At 39.2% G+C, this 16795-nt stretch overlaps 1 pseudogene; it reads left to right on the forward strand.

Annotated features, from left to right (window-relative positions):
• The first annotated feature begins 9775 nt into the window (after positions 1-9775).
• On the forward strand, positions 9776-14490 carry LOC149197568 (BTB/POZ domain-containing protein At5g48800 pseudogene; annotated as a pseudogene).
• The last annotated feature ends 2305 nt before the right edge of the window (positions 14491-16795 follow it).

The following is a 16795-nucleotide window of genomic DNA, read 5'->3' on the forward strand; positions in this document are numbered from 1 at the left end:
ACGGCCGGGGTAACCACTAACCAATCTTTGGATTACAGTTTCTAGCCAAACTGTAATCAGAGAGGGCTCTCTCTTTATGATTTGTCTCTGTTTTGATAGTATTTTAGGCTAGCTATTATGTTCAGGGTTTTGTTTTATGTTTTGGTTGAGGGATGTCTTCTGTATCTATGGTGTAAGTTTTCAGGCAGTATTAGTTCATTGGGCAATGGAGTCTGTGACTACAGGTTGACTGAATATTGGGTTGAGTTACTGGAATTACAGGGCCATTTAAATATCTCATGGAACAAATATGAAATTGTGATTGTGATGTGTGTTCAACCAGTGAAAGGCAATTAAGAATCTTCCACTAAGCTGAGTGTGAGAAAGAGATATGTTGCACAGGAGCAAACTTGAATTCCTGAAACAACAATCACTGTGAAAGCATACAGTTTGAAAGTGCAGCAATTAAGAATTACACCTTTATAACTGTAACTGAAGAAAACATTTATAATGGCATAGATTGAGTCTAGGGTAATCTGTGATTAAATCCTAGAACTATTCTTTTTCCTTGCCATTAATTGTAAAACACAGAATATGAATGAGCTATGAGAAGATACAAAAACACATAACGAGAGTTTGAAGAAGACTTATTGTGCCATGAAACACGCAGGAATCCTGTAACATTCAGCAAAACACCACAACGACTCAGATAATGCAGAGCTTTGGAAATTCCATCAACTTTTGTATTAATAGTCTGGAAAAATACAGCATAAGAAACTCTTGAAGAGAAATCAACAACAACCCCTGCAAACTTATGCGAGGGGGAATATATACAAACGCTCATACAAAATATCTGAAGCGTTGAGTCATCTGAGAAATGAATACGTTCACCAACTTTTTCAGATAGTAGATAAGAAAGTTATTACATCATTGATTACAAAATAAATGCTCTTTATATCTGTCAGGAGAAACTTTGACCTTTGGAGGCCACTGAGTCGGTCTGAACGTTCTGCTTTAATGCTGGAAATGTGCCTTTATGGCTGTCGTGCTGTAGCTTTTCGGCCCTGTTACCTGTTTAGCTGTCAATCTTGCTTTGTTGGCCGAATATGATCTGCTGAGTTGGCTCAGCCCTTCCCTTTTCATGCATGCTGATTTTACTAAGTTTTCCTGTGCATGCCAACTTGTAAATTTGAACAAAAACTTGATTTACAGGCTCTGGTTTATAATATCATCTGTATTGCCTTAGTCCACCATTCCTGTGTGGGCAATTGATGTCTGAGAATTGCATCCAAAGTCTCATCTGCCTCTGTGTATTTATAGAAATTGGGAGGCACTTCAAACAGATGTTTGATTTCATTCATTATAAAGAATAAATTCTCTACCCTGTTGTAGAGAGTTTGTCCTGTAGCTGGCCCTGTTTCCTCTGAGGTGCTGGGCTTTTCAGTGATCTGATTTGTGGCGAATGTGTTGACCCTCTTGGCATACTGCTCATGTGTAAGTAGTCTTCCTGCGCTGTTCAGTAAGCCAGGGAGACCTCTGTTTTGCAATGCCACAAATTTGTCCATGAATCTGTTGACCTCTGTCTGCATGTCTTGGGTCCTTCTTTCTAATGTCTGCACCAGGTTTCTTAGTGTCAGGACCCTTTTTACTAACAAAATAGTCTCAGTCCTGTTGGAAATCCCCATAGTTGCTAACTGAGCACTTGTTCTATTATTAAGCACATTGATCATCCTGTTGGCAACTTCAGGCATATTGCCTAGAGATGCCCTTGATCTCTGGATTTCCCTGTGTGCTTTTGCAATGAGCTCCAGCTGTTCATGAATTGTCTCAATATATTGCCATTGATCAGTTATGGATTGGCCAATGTTGGCCCATAGCACTGTCTTGAGCTCAGCTGTCACTTTATCAAGTGTGAGCTCCTTCTCCAGCTCTTTTATCTTATCCTTAAGGGCCTTTATTTCCCTGCCCTTTTCTGCTACAGTCTGCTTGGATTTGTCATATCTTTCATTCAACTTGACCAAATTTTCCCTGGCCTCTTTTAATTCTGCCATTTGGGCTTCCAGGGCCTGGATTTCATTCTTGAGCTTCTGCATGTCCAGGCTTGGAGCCTGATCTGTCGTTGGCGCTGATGCTGAGGTAGAAGGTGCTGCCTGATCTGTTTGTTGAGTGAGGGGAGCAGTAGTTGGAGGAGCTTCCTCAAGGTTAATTATTTCAGGAGGAGGCTGAGATGTTTGACCTCCTTCCTTTTGCTGTAATGATGCTTGCAATGCTGCCTGTGCAGCCTCTGATTCTCCCAACTTTTCTTGAGTCTGGATCAGCTGTTTATATAAAGACACCAGCAAAGTTGTGGCATCTTGATCATGTCTCAGCTGGGAAACTTCATCTGTTTGAGGGTGAATTGTTGCTGGGATTTTGATCTTTTTCCTCAAAGCTGCCATGTCTGCATCCCTCAATTTCAATATTTCTTGTATGCCCTTGATGTCCTTGGGGTTATGCCCAATCTCTATGATTATATCTTCCAAGGCTCTGATCCTGTTGTCCTTTGCTTGAGAGGATGCTCTCTCCAACTCAAGTTGGGTAGCTGTATTATTTAGGCTATTTTCTAGCCTGTAGTTATCCAATGTCTTGTCTGCCAAGGAGGCATACACCATCTCACCCGTTTGCTTATGCAATTCGATTTTGTCCATTGGGTGGATGTCCTTGGCAAGGACCTCAAGATTGGTCCTCAAGTAGTCTGAAGGGGACTGTGGTTGCAATGCAGTTGGCATGAAGTGACTCATGATCATTTTGCCTTCACTAACATCATATGCAGACATTAGTCTTTGCTGGTTAGTGGGAGCCATTTTTAACAAATGATTATATAGCTGTATTTTTATTGGCTCATTCCTCCTTTTTATATCAATGAACTGTTGTTTGATGCTCAGTTCACCTTCTCTCTGCTGGCTTGAGGAGCTGACTTCTCCTCCCACTATCCTCTCTTGTTCCTGCTGAAAGGAACTTGCTGAGGCCTCCAGACTTGGTGGGCCCATGCCCAAAGATTGCCCTATGGGCACTTCTTCCTCTGAAAGGGGATTTATTCTGTGCCTTTTCTCCCCATGACTTATTGATGTGGTTAGGGGAGTCTCTCTGTCCCTTTTTCTGCTTATGTCTTCTTTCTGTGGAGTTTGGAGGACTGAGGCCTCAGTGGTAGTTTCTTGCCTGGGAGGCACAGTGTTCTGAGCCTGCTGCTCAGTTAAAATTGGGGCCTCAGCTGCCTTTTCCTGCTGCAGTGGCTGCTCTTTCTCTTGCTGCTCCTCTGGTGGCTGTTGTACCTGTTGTTGTTGCTGCTGTACCTCCTCATGAGGTGGTTGTTCTGGTTCCATTTCCTTTTCCTTGCCTTTGGTAGAGGTTGGCTCAGTTGCTTTAGCTGCTTGCTGATTTGCTGTGGAGGAGGATGCAGCTGTTCCCACTTGAGTGCTTGGAAGAGTAAACACCTGTGAACAAAGTTCAAGGTCAGCCATCTTTCTCAGATTTCTTACTGCTCTTTGATTTAACTCTTCTTGTGTGACAGCCTCCTCTAAGGTTCCTCTTCTCCATTTTACTTGATTTGCATATTTTTCTATGTGAGGAATCCTTACATGATCATAACCGGACAGCCTATACTTGACCCTTCTTAAAGTTATGAAGTGATTGGGGTCATAAGGTTTCCAAAGGAAACTGGTTTGCAAGCCAAGGGATTCTAACATGCTATCCGCCTCTTTCCAACCTTCCTCCCTTTTGTTGTAGATAAAGTGGCCTAATTGGTTCCTGACCTTGAGTTGTGCTTTCTTGCCTCTGCCTGAAAAGTGCAGCACATCAGCATTCCCAAATTGCCTGAAGTATTCCAGGGCAAACAATCTCATGGGCACATATTTGGGCAATCTGTAGGGAGGCAATTCACACCCATATATCCTGATGACCGTGTGGTTCTGGTAGAAGTACCAGTCCCCAATGCTGTATGATTTGGACAACTGAAGGACCCTTTGCATCTCATCAGTAAGTCTTGGAGGAGGTGAGCTCATCAGCATAGACATGGCTGGGTGGATGAAGAGATCTATGAACTCACAGTAAGTGTATGGAGATTCAGATCTGCAGTGGAAGGCAGAGGACCAATAGACTACTGACCTTGGGTTTCCTTGTGCATCCACTCTTTTCATAGCAAAATGAAATTTCTCGTGTTGATAGTACAAAATCAAATGGTAGATGTAGGAGGTGTATCTGAACACCCTTTCTCTTGCCAAGTTCATCAATTGCTCATGTATTTTGTCTGATATATAGGTGGCATAGTCATAGCAGATCGGAGACTTGCCAGGGGCAAACATAAGCATCATTACCAGCACAGTTTCATCAACAAACTCAATTGAATTGTAGCCCAGAATGGGACTGATCATATCTACTAGGTCTCTGCCCAGTTGATTGAGGTATACATGGTTGATAGGAGGATACTTCACAGAGTCAGAGTCAATGTACAGCTGATTTAATTTGGTGACCTGAGCATCTGTCAACTTGGCTCCTTGCTTAATCAGATCACTCAGTGACAAAGGAACCAATTTCTTCTGAGTTTTGAATTGCAGCATCTCTCTGATGGCTTCAGGAGTGATATAGAAAACAGCTGAGCCTGAAGGGTCAAGCACTGCCCTCTGAGTAGGGTCATAGCATTCAGCACATAGGTGAATTAGCTCAGGAAACTGGTTGACCTGTGGGAGCTTGAAGATAGGGAGAAAAGAGTCCCAAATACCTAATACATCTGTTCCAGCTTCATGTTTAATCCTCAACTCATTCAGCAAATGAATGTGGTACTTGTTGTGCATCAACATTTCTTCGGATATCTGATAATCCAGGTCTGCTAGAGGCTGCCACTCCAATTCTCTCTGAGGGGCATTCAATGGAGCAACGTTCAATGCCACCGGGGCTACTGGTGGATCCATGGTTACTTTAAGGATTTCTGTTGTTTATAGACTGGTGTTACTATGCAGAGCAACACAAAGAGTTTACTTTGACAGAGAAATGTGAATTACTCAAGGACAGAGGATATATGGTCAATTGCAGCAATTGAAATACTGCTTAATGCATGGATAAGACCAATGTCTAACCTTAATCTCTCTTTTACAGCAAATTGGTACGGTTTGGGTTACCAGTTCGCGATTGCGCGAACAGAATGCAGTTTTTTGGTCAAAGCTCGGGCAAACAAGGCTCAGTTGGTAATTTTCGACCTTACAGGTGCAAATGGGGACCAGGCACAGGGGATTTGCCGGTGAATTATAAGTTTCTCAGTGTTTTAAGCTTTTTATGGTAAATCACAGACAAACCAGGCGCAGGAGGGATTCACAAGGATAAATACCTGGTATATAGCGAGCAATGGTCACGAATGCAGGTGGAAATGGCGCGCCGGTGATCTCCAGGCTGAGTTCAGCAGGTTGGTGCGCGGTTTGAACGTAAAAAACCATGCAGAGAAAGCAACAGCGTTTTTGGCAAAAGTGCGAAAAACGCGAAAATTTGGCCAAAATATGGATTTTTCGGAACATTGGCGCTTTTTTTGGATGACGTCAGCATGACGTCATCAGGTGGGGTCAAGGTCGGATGACGTCAGCATGACGTCATCGGGTAACGTGGCGGCATAAGAGAGGTCCACGGGGATGGTGAGGTGGCAGACAGGTGGAGCAAATGGCGGACGGGGCGCTGACACGGCGATGACGTTGGCAGGCGGGTTCACCGAAACTGGAGGTGGTTAGCGGTTTCATATCGCACCGCCTTCCATACGGAAGCGGAGATGTCAGAGGTACCTCCGATACGATGTGGGGGTGACGCGTGGCAGAGGCCTGACGTCACCCTCTGACAGATATCGGAAGGTATCTTTCGGACGTCGGGGTCGGTCCGATATGCACGAGAGCCGTCGGATGAAAAGGGCCTGATCCGACGGTCGACGGATCGTTGAGGTGGCCGGACGATACGGACGCGGGCGGGATTAAAATAATATTTCTTTTGGGATTTGCGCCCGGCGGAAACCTTTGGAATATGGCGGATTTTCATGGTTTTTCAATGTATTTTGTAAAAATGCGCATAGCGCCAGAACTTTGGATAAAATGAAAAAGTGGGTTTTTGGTGGATATTTTGCAAACGAAGCGGGTTAGGGGTACAGTAATGGGGTTTTTACAAGGTTTTTAGCATATGAAGGGGTTAAATGGGTCAAATGACTTCTTGAAGGGGAAAGAGGGGTACGGCATAGGGCTCTTAAACTGACCAGATGTCAATTTAATCCCTGATAGTGAACATATGGCTATAATGCCAAGGGGAGGGATATTTATACAATGCTTGGGGTTTATACACCATAGTGTTATAATAGTAGGGAAAGGGTAACATAGGGGATTTAGATAATAGAGGTTAGGGGTTAATATGGATGAAAAGGTGAATGAGGAGTGAAATCACTAAGTTTATTTGGAAATCACTTAGTTTAGGGAGTAGATCAAAATGAAAAGAATTTTAGACAAGAAATGTGGCTTTTAAAGGAATAAGAACCAGCATAAAACCTCAAATTCTTCCATGAATCTCAACTGATGAAGGGATGTTAGTAAATGAATGGGAAAGGGGAAAATGGGAAGTTAGTCATACTTTTTTGCTTTGCTGCAACATGATGGAGAAGAAGACCTTCTCAATCCATTGATTTTCCTTTGTGAATAGGTTAGCACACATTCAATTGTAAGGAATGACATTTCTGCAACCCCATCTGCCTACCCATCTACTTGCCTAGCATTTTTTTTTTCTTCTTGGAGGGTGCACTTAGACTTGCAGACCCTTATTTGCCTTTTCTTTTTTCTTGGCTTTTTCTTTTGATTTTCTATCTAAGGCTACCCTTATTGCTTCCAAGGTCCCAGATTAAGCAGTTGGGAACCTTACTTTCTCTACCTAAGCTACTGGTCTGCCAAGATTAAACAGTTTGGACAGACTTCCTTCTCTAATCTACAATAGAAAATTGAAACATGGCATGATCCAGATTAGGCTGTTGGACCATCCATCAAAATTGAGTCCACATCAAGCTATATACACACATTGTCTTCTCTTGGAAATATGGGATCTTTGCATCATCAAAGCAGAGCATATTTGGAACTTTCTTTGCCAATCATGAAATATGAAACCTATTGGTATAGGTAGCTAACACCACCTATGCTCAGATACCAGAAAATTCTCTGCAAACTCCATTACTACTTTACGGTTTCCCCTTGTGAACTTCTGTAAGAAAGGTAGCTATCTTGATCTTCAAAACATTTAATTGCATTTAGACTTTCGGACTCATCAGTTTAGCTTCTTACCACTAGACCCATTATTCAACATAGCCCTAAGTGGAAAAATTTAAGAGTTCTTTCCTTCGCACTATATCCCTATTTATGTAACCAACTAGAACAACTTATAGCCCTGAGGTTTAGCTCAATTGGTCAAGTTCTTGTCATTAAAGCACCTCACTAGTGGGAGGTCACAGGGTCAATTCTCCTTGATGCCCTTGTGGTTCAACTCTGTTAATAAGCCAGTGAGATGTGATCCCTTCGGGTGGGTTTTCTCAAATATTTCCTCGAAAGGAAAAAAAAAACGACTTATAGAAATGACAAAGCAACTTATGGAAATGATGTTTTTTAGATTTGAATTCAAAGCTAAAAACAATGCATTCTCCGAACTCTATGGATTCATGATAAAATAGTTATTTCCATTATGTTGCATTAAATCGTAGGATGGGGGGTGATTAGTATCACATCTTAACATAATTTTGGTTTACATCACATGATTAAGACAATATGTCGTAAATATTATTATCAGCTAAGTCATTAAGCCACAATGGCAAGATTACATGTGAAACTCAAATGAGATGATGGAGAAATGCAAGGTGAAGGAGAGGGTTAGTATTTGAATGAAGGTTTTAGGATATATATTCATAAAATAATTAAAATGGTTTGTTTAAAAGAATTAAAACCATTACCTCGAAAATTTCTTAAATTTTTCCTTCTAGTTGTAGCTTTTTGAAACAGTAAAATTATTGGAGAAAGTGCCAATGTTGTTGTTTCCTCTAAATGCCTTCTATTTCTGATGATAATTTTCTTGAAATGTTCCTTTACCAATAAATAATTTCGTGACGATATGCATGAAATTATTTGAAAATAATTTTTTCTCTTTCCATTTTGATAGTTAGATTCCAGAAGCTACAAAAACGTTGATCTAAAAAATTGTGGATATATGAACACTCTGCATCTTGAAATTGGTATACTAGAATTGATAAAAATTTGATATCTTTACAGAATAGTAAGAAATTTGAATTATGTCAACCTCTACAAGATTTAATAAGGTGCTAAAAAATAAAGTATTGATCAATCTTCAAAAACTTAAACAGTTTTGTAGCTATGATTCTATAGTTGTTCTAAACTTTGATTTCTAGTTGTTGGAAAATGTAACTAGGTTCGGTCTTCATTAAATGTATTTGATTCATCTTGTAATTATTATTATTGTGACTTATTAAAGCATGGGTTTCATGCTTAGGTCACCATTTTTTAGGTCAAAGTCCCCCTTGAGGACTTCTAGGATTTATTCTCAGTCAATAGAGTCATTATACTTTCAAAGAGACCCTTCTTGAACTTTTGAATCATGTAAAAAGGTTAAGTATTAAGTAAAATGTAATTTATGTATCCTCCACATCAATTTGGCCTAAAAGAGATCAAGTCAGCCTAAGGACATAAATTCAACCTCCTTTGAAGCGTTTAAATAGAAGCAAGTCGAATTCATTTGGAGCACACTCTCTCACAAGAAATTTCGATATCTCTTGAAGCCGGAAGAAGTGTGAAGTAGAATAAAAAGGGGAAGGAAGTGCGAGTTGGGTGGAGTCTAAGGAGAAGAATAAAAACGTATTTTTTGTGCTTCTCTCTCTTTGTTTTGTGCCCTAGTTTGGGAGATCGAATTCTTCCAAATTTTGTTGACGCTGGAAACCGCCTGATGTTGAACGCTGCCTAAATGTCAGAAGATGCTACATAGTCAAAGTTGCTGGAAGAGTGATCGAAGATCTGGGATGTTGACTTCGTGTGGAGGGAAGGTTGGTCTTTGTCTAGGGTGAAGAGTCTCAAAGAATATTATCGAAAGGAAGATAATTTTGACTGGGTTTTCCCCTCGAGGGGGGTTTTTCCCTAACATATTGCCTATATTTGGTGTACATTGTTTTATGTGATTTCTCTTTGGTAATTTCTTGATGAACTAAAGGAATAAGATATAAATAAAATTTAATAAGTCAAGAACATCACAAGTAATTATCAAGTATAAGAAAATATTTCTGCCTTTCTGATTTTCCAACATGGTATCATAGCTTTGGTGAAGAAAGAATTAAAAGGAAGTCTCAAGCACTTAATCAAGGAACCATTCAAAAGGATTATCTCAGGGAAGGAGTCTAATATATTCAAAGAACATGTATAACCCAGTCAAGGGAGAGAACAAACTTGAAGGAGCTTCAAACTACAAGTCTTGGAAGAAGAGGATTGACCTCATCCTTGAAAAGAACAAAGTACTTGATTTGGCCAAAGGAAAAGTAAAGAAGCCTATAGATGACTCTAGTGATGCTGAAAAAGTAATGTTCAAAGAATTGGCATTGGTAGCCATGACTCTAATAGTAGAAGGAATAAAGGACAATCTTGTCCCATTTATAGCCAACATCAATCATGCTTAGGAAATGTATGAAGCCTTGTCAAAATTGTTCACTATTAAGAACATTGGTCAAGTGGAAAGCTTGAAGAATGAACTGAGGACCACAAAGATGACTAAAGAAGATATAATGGCCTCCTTCTTTGTGAATATAGCAAGAATCAAAGATGACCTTTTGGCCATTGATGAAATTGTTCTAGACAAAGAACTTGTGATTACTGCTCTATTAGGATTACCACCTACTTGGAGTGCATTTGCTGCAAGTCTTAACAATTAAAAGGAAGCCCCTACTTTTGAAGAACTATGGAATACATGTATTCAAGAAGAATTCATTATCTCTCTAGTTGTCCTACATTTATCAACACAAAGGAAATAAATCAAAAGGATTGAGGAAGAAAGTAGACATGTCCAAGATAGAATGCTATCATTTTCATAAGAAGGGTTACTACAGAAGTTACTGTCCCAAAAACCCAAGAAACAAGAAGAGAGAAAGAGATCAAGCCAACATTGTTGAAGGAGACCCAAAGAAAGTAAAACCCGAAGAATATGATATAAGGGATATACGCTATTAAGTCCTTTGCCTTTAATCTTAGATATTATATTTTTTTATTTTTTTATTTATATGTTTTAACATGTTTTTGGAAAAGATTTTTCTTTTGTTTTATAATTTTATAGGTATCCCTCAAGCTTTGGAGGGAGCCCCCAATAACTCCCAAATATAAGTATCTCATTTCCTTTTAGTTTTTGATCTCTTGTATTCATATAGTTTTGATTGTACTAAATATAATCACCATTCTCCCGTCTATTGTATTGATTAGGAAGGCATCTGCTATATCCTCAAGGAGTATGGAAGAAAGCCATCCAAGATAAGGTTTTTCAAGAAAAAAGTTATGCCTTAAACTAAAAAACATTGACTTATGTATCGTAAATGTTTATTAATTTGACAATCTCTTACTAATATTGTTGTGTCTAGCTATATTGAATCTTATTGATTCTTGTTCTGGGTGATTCGTCAATTGATAAATATACCCCACGCGTATTCTTAATTGATTTTATAGAACCCTAGATAGGTTCTCGAGAAAACCCTAACCTAAGGGTATGTTGAAAATGTGTGAAACCTTAAACTGCTTAGGGTTATTGTGAAATGTTATTTGAAGTTCTTTTTGATGATGTCATGTTTGGGATTTCGATATGATCATGAAATCTTAACTTGTTAGGATTGAATGATGTTTACCTAAGATCTTGAACCTTTGAAGTGTTGGAATAGTAGGGTTTGCTTTACTAAGTTATGAAACCCTAGATCTTTAGGGTTTGTTGAGCCTAAAAGAAAAAACTTTGTTATGTGTTTAAAGTAAGATCCTAGGAATGAAGCCCTAGGTATATATATATTTACATTTGTCTGAAACCCTAGCTTGGTCTAGGTCATTATATGTCTAATGTATTAATGTTGTCGGACATATGATATGATTATGCATGATAATGAATTCCTAGATATGTGTGTTGACCGAGTTGTTGATGGTCATAAGTCTTATGATTTAATATAAGTCCTTATATGAGATTCTAGGATTATGATATTTGGAAATCTAGGGTTTTGCAGCTAAACCCTAGTAGTAGTTAAATTATCTAGTATGTGTAATATAAAAATTTGAGATATATTTATATAATGATTGTTGATATTGTGAAAATCTAGGGTTTTGGAGTTAAACCTTAGTAGAAGTAAAAATATATGATGTTTGATGACAATGTGATAATTTGAGATTTGTGTAAGATCGTTGAAATCAGAGTTTTAGTTGTGATTGATGGATGATTTAAAATCTAGGGATTGCAACTAACCCTTGTGGAAGTTGGTCATGTTGATGACTAAGTTGTGATTGGTTTTGATTGATTAATACTCTTGTATGAAATCTAGGATTTGTATGAAACCCTAGTGGAAGTCTAACATATGAATTTTGAAAGGTTTTAGATACTTTATTGATCTATATTTGTTTGAATTGTTTCTAGGGTTTGTTATGTGTTGTAGTAAGGTATGTCATACCTTTGGAAGAAACATTGAAACCTTAGATATAATTAAAGGTGTTATGAAGTAGTCTAGGGTTTATGACAAAGTCCCGTGCAAGATGTTGAAATAGTATATGTATCTTGTTTGTAATTAAGCTTGGGTATCTGATATGTATAAAGTTGAAATTCTCTCGTAATTTTGATATAGTTAACTTCATGATTCTATAGTTTTGGTTGTACTTGCTATCTAAGTTGGGTAGGTACACAATCTTCAATATGGTGAAGATGTTCGTTGATGTGATAAGCATGATGGATGATGATAAATCTGATGAAATGGTTGGAAGCCAAAAAATATTCTCCAATGAGAAAAGAAGAAGAGATCTCCCTAATATTAAGAGGGAGTCTGGATAAAGAGATGCTCCCTAGTTGAGAGGGATGTCATAGCTTGGTTTTTATTGAAGAATGAATTTCAGAGAATATGTTGCTACATAGGAAGTAGGAAAGTGTTGTTGCCACTACAACACCACCCAAATTTTTGGGCATATTCAAAATTTTTGGTACCCCACCACTCACCCCAATCTATTAAGGTTTTGAAGGTTAGTGGTTTCATTAATGCATTAAGAGTTTCTCGTGATTTTAAAGCTCATTTTCGCATGATAAATGCCGCAATCAATGGAGATCCTATATTTGAACAAGCATGCATTCAAGGTGGCTTCCCGTGAGACTGACAATATTAGGGTTTGGGAAAAATCCTAGATTGTTAGAAGAGTGTTCCCCCCCTTGTTGTCACCAAATTCGCATGCCTCTAGGGGTGCACTCTCCTCGGCATCACATGGTATCATCATGGGAGTCATAGCAGTGCATTTCCCTAGGGCCCTTGGCAGACCCTTCCCCTCAACATGTGTGTTAGGGTTTGTGGGAATTATATCTTTCCCTTGCATCCTAATAACTCTAGAATATGTGATTGAAGGTCCAGCCCTGTTCTGAATCAGTCCTCACCCTCAGATGCGTATTAACAAGATATTCCTAGGTGTTTATCCTATGAGTAGGAGATTACCTTGGGCCTCATATAATACCATGATCACTTGTAATTAGTAAGCCCATTAAGGTGCTTGAATGTTGAGATAATTTCCAAATGAAAGCATAATTCACTCAACCATACAATGTATGACACCTTAAATTGGGATACTTGGGATGCATGTTCCGTTAATGAGTTATTTCCATTATGTTCATCAAGTTCCATGCTTCAACGTGCAAATATATACATGTGTATGTTGTTTGGGTAAAGTGATTGGTTTGTTTCACCTTCTCTGTAGGGATCAAGGAGAGGTGGCTCGGGCACATATCCAATGAGGCAACCGTGTGCCCAAAAAGTAATGTTAAATGTGAACTTGAAAGGTTTCTAACATAAATTGTGGGTTGGAAAGATAGTCCCATACAAGCTCTAGGAACTGGTCAATCACACCAAAGGAACATCATCAAAAACTGGACATATGTTTTTTATTTATTTATTTATTTATTTTTAGATGTTCCAAGTGACATTCTTATAGATGTTTATGGTGGATGCCTTGCATTGCACAATTTTCCATCCGTATCACGGAGCATACAGACTCAAAAGCTAGTAGCAGATGCAAGAGACCGTGATACTTTAAAGCTAGATTTCCCTGACTTACCCTGCAGAACACACACTTTTGAATTAGCAACAAAGTTTCAGCTATGGCATCAACTTTGAAATCACCTCATCAAATGTGGCCCATCTTCACTGTGCTTCCCAATATCTTGAAATGACTGAGGACTACACAGAAGAAAACCTAATGGCTCGCACGGAAGCCTATCTTAACGAAGTTGTGGCCCAAAGCCTTGAAAAATCTATAGAAGTTATACACAGTTGCAGGAATCTGCTCCCCCTTGCAGAGGAACTGAAAATTGTAAGCAAATGCGTTGATGCAATTACTTCAAAGGCCTGTAGGGAGCAGATGGCATCGAGCCTGTCACGTCTAGATTCTAATAGCTCTGGCAGGCTGCAGAGCAAGAATTGTCAACAGAACGGTTCAAGCGGAGATTGGTGGATTGAATATTTGTCGGTTCTTGGCATCGAAATGTATCAGAAAGTAATGTTGGCCATGAAATACATAGGCATAAAGCATGAGAAAATCAGGACATCGCTCATGCATTATGCCAAATAGGCCCTGAAATAGCTTTCCAAGAAATGCAAGGCCTCTACTTGAACAAAGTTTCCTAGCCTTGTTGCTGCCTTGGAGCATCACAAACAAAGAATCATGGTGGAGACTATTGTGAGCTTCTTGCCTACAGAGAAAAATGTCATACCCATTGCCTTTCCCTTCAGCCTGCTTCATACTATTGTGATGCTCAATACCACCGTTTCTTGCAAGCTAGATCTTGGGAAAATAATTAGGCGTCAGCTCGAATGTGCCTACCTCGAAGATCTGCTAATCCCTTCCTTCGTGCACAATGGGGATACTCAATTTGATGTGGATGCAGTGCATAGAATATTAGGAAATATTTTTACAGCAAGATGAGAATCAGGATGTAGTGGATTCAAACTTGGGTGGATATGAGTCTGGTGGCCCAGTTGATTCTCCTTCTCAGGCTTCCATCATCAAAGTTTCCAAGTTGTTGGATAACTACCTGGAAATAATAGCACCAGATGCAAATCTCAAGCTTTTGAAATTCATAACCATTGTTGAATTAATGCGAGAGTATGCATGCCCGGTGGATGATGGGTTGTATAGAGCCATTGATATCTACTTGAAGGCCCATCCTAGATTAGAAGATATGTAACAGAAAGGAAATACCCACAAGTCGTAATTTCTTTATTACAAGCTTTAGTTCATAAATTCCCATCAAGTCACATTTGTGAAACTTTGAACTCTCCCAAGGTCGCATAATCACACTCTATAGCCTCAAAGAAGCAACCAGAGTGAGTGAACTATCTGCAACAGTACTATGCGACCTCTGGTAAGTCGCACTTCCACCGAAGTCACATGACTGCACTCTATAGCTTCAAAGAAGCATCCAGAGTGAGCGAGCTATCTGCAACATGGCTATGCAGCCTCTGGTAAGTCGCATTTCCACCGGGGTCGCACAATTACATTTTTATGCCTCAGGGAAGCAGCGAGAATATTTGACTTCATTGTAACGCACCTATGTGACATTCATAAGTCGCAAACTTCCTCACAGATCGAATTTTCTCCCAAAGGTCACATTTTATTCAACAGATCATGAGGTTGTCGAACTTCTTCAAATCGCATTTCCAAATGCGATTGATTTAACGATTGTGAGGCTGTGGGGTCCACGCTTGGGTCATGAAGATGACATGATTTGATTTGAATATGGCCTTCTCAAACCATTTCGAGATGTTGCGTGGGGCAATGAAAATGAACATTATGTACTTTTTCCCTTAAAATAATGATGAGAATGTGCAGCAACCATGAGACAAAAGAAATCATGAAGTAAATAAAGGAGAAACAATTTCCACTCGTTTACAGGGGTGCACTAGTTACAAGTCATCTCCTGGCTAGCATTACCGATGGAAAAGGGAGATATTATCAATGTCCAAATGAAAAGGGAGTTATAGAAGGGTTGTGAAACAATCTTCTTGATGAAGTTGTCTTTTATTCGAAATAGTGGAAGTTACATTACCAGTTTTTCTTATGGAATGCCATTCCCTTTGACTGTAGTAATATTTGGATTGTGGATGAACATATATGGCATTGAGAAGAAACCTCCATAGTCATCCAACATCAATTCAAGGGAGTTTACCACATAATTATAGTGTTTGATCTTGAAGCTCGGGAAGCTATTTTCCTCTTAGCATTGCATTTCCTCTATAGAAGATAACAAATGTTATGGGTCCTTCACCCTAAAACACCTCTTGATGATTGATCAAAGCAAAGAGAGATATGGATAGTTCTTTCAGGAACTATTGTAAACATTTTGGAGCCCAGAGACACCCCATAAAGATTGCATTAATTGACTGCATTGTAGCACAGGATAGGACTATCCAGGGGTCCAAAGTTGATTTTGTTTTTTCGTGATTATTTATTTATCTATTGTTATAATTATGGTATGGTTCTTCAATTATCATCATGTATAACTATGGTTTCTATCTTACATGGTACAAGAGAGTGAGGACCTCAACCTATGAGGAGAGATCTAGGGTTTCTTGTGGGAATACCTGTAGTTAGGATTCCCAACTAGTAGATAAGTCGGCTCAGCATAGCTGCTTGAGACACGATGGAAACTGAAATGGAATTCCATGTAGCCAAGGAACCACACAATTTGGTTTTGTACTCTGGAAACCACCTTGGTTACAAGCACTCTAGGGTCTATAAGAACCCTCTACAACTTCTTCTTCTTTGTATCATAATGTAAATGTTCTCCTATGATGTTAGTAGCTAAGTTGAGATAAATTAAGCATGTACTACGCAGTAGGCATGAGAAATTAGTGAGGAAGCTCAAGAGGCATGAAGGTAGTTGAAATGGCACGAGGGAAGGCCAAAGGTCATGGTAGGTGAATAGTCACCTGACCTCTATAAATGTGCCCTCATCCCTCACTTACAAAGGACTTTTAGCACTTGAGTTGAGGCCAATATAGATAGTTGATTGATGCTTGAGAGCTAGGGCCACTCAGCTCTTGGTAGCTAGGAGAGTGGGTTTGCAGTAGGGCTAGGGTTTTGACATCGGGCAATGGTATGAACAACCCATGTTCCACTATTGGGTATTGACCAATTGCATGATATGTATTTGAAGTTGCAGCATATTAATAAGATGTTTTATTTTATCTTTGGCATTGATTCCCATGCTAACTCATGGTCGTCGTATTAGTTGTCTGGTACCTCACCATATTTGTATGTGTTCTTTCATATATGCAAGATCTTATGTTCTTATACGTAGTGGTTGCATGTATGTTTCACTTTTGAATCTATGTTTACTTGGTCCTTGCCATGTCGATGACATATTGTGAACTACTTCGCAATTGACCTCTGGCATGTTCCTGTTTATTACGTCCGATGGGGTTTTAGCTCACTAATCGCCCTCATCGTTTATCTCTTCTTATCATTGTTGTGACTTGTTTAAACCTCTTTTTGCAATTTGTCAATCTTGGACTGAT

The sequence above is a fragment of the Pinus tabuliformis genome, chromosome 2_2, assembly GCF_031772625.1.
Source record: "Pinus tabuliformis cultivar Carrire ecotype Pingquan chromosome 2_2, CPIR1, whole genome shotgun sequence".
In the NCBI taxonomy this organism is placed as follows: domain Eukaryota; kingdom Viridiplantae; phylum Streptophyta; class Pinopsida; order Pinales; family Pinaceae; genus Pinus; species Pinus tabuliformis.